This window comes from Phytophthora parasitica, assembly GCF_000247585.1.
Source record: "Phytophthora parasitica INRA-310 unplaced genomic scaffold supercont2.38, whole genome shotgun sequence".
NCBI classification, from domain to species: domain Eukaryota; phylum Oomycota; class Peronosporomycetes; order Peronosporales; family Peronosporaceae; genus Phytophthora; species Phytophthora nicotianae.
The window spans coordinates 542,119-543,230 of record NW_008649024.1 but is presented as its reverse complement, the minus strand read 5'-3'; positions in this window follow the sequence as shown (position 1 = coordinate 543,230).

Genomic DNA, 1,112 nt, shown 5'->3' with positions numbered 1-1,112 from the left:
TTTTTTTAGCCAGCTACTAATATCGAAATCATGTAAAAATGTGATTTCAATAAACGTAAGCAGTTCAGTACTGCCGCAGGAACATAAACTAGTACTGAGAGAGAGAAATATACCAACAGTCATCTTGTCGACAATACAGTATTTTGGTAGTTCTGAAGGCATTTCGTGGGCCATTCTACATTAAAATTTGGCTCCGCCGCTCGTGCTCGAACTTTATAAGTGTCTCTCAAAGAGGCAGCTTCACTGCGTCTTGAACGTTTGAAGGGGGCAAGGTTTTAAACAGGTCATCTGCAGATCTGGTCCCATTTAGGTCCTACGGGATTAGATAACGATAAACTATTGTGCCTTTCAGTTATTCTGTCGCGATTAGTCTGGCATAATTCTATTCCCCTCTCAGCCTCAATTATGCCGCTAATTCCATGCTATTTATGGGTCGTCTCATCTCCGCCTGTTTTAAGGTGACATGGGATAAGCTAATCAAGCCCGAGTATTGATAAGAGGGATATGAAGGCGTTTGGCGTTTTGCTGGCCGCCATTCCAGCTGGTCAGCGGTGTAGGGGAAGAGTTCACAACCTTATGCTTAACTAGCATTAAATGTGTGCTGACAGCCTTTTTCTGAATCTAATTCCGCCTGATTTAACGCTCTACCCACCAAAACAAGTGAAAAGCACAATACTGTAAAAACGGTATTATTAGCTGCTTATAATATTTGAAGCCCTCCTAAACAGGGCTTCAAATTCAAGGGGTTCAATTACAGTTTTAGGCACCGTGAACATGTACTAAGACAAGTTATTTCGCTATTACTAGCCAATAAGCAGGTGAAGTCAATTTTGACGTCGTCGATACCCATATCGCTACCTTCGCTAGCAAGGAGAAGTTGTAACCCCCTCATCTACGATTTCCTAAGACTCTTCGTCAGGTAGAAGGCGGTAAACTGAGGGATGTAGAGCTCATGAGTAATGATTGACTCCATAACCTAATTCAGTACTGGGGCTCCAATTGAAAGAGGTCTTCTATGTGGTGGCAATGTCCCAATCGGGGTTCAAATACAAGAAGATAATATAGAGAAGGGCTGGTAAAATCCAGCTTTTTACAGTAAATAAAGTACGATT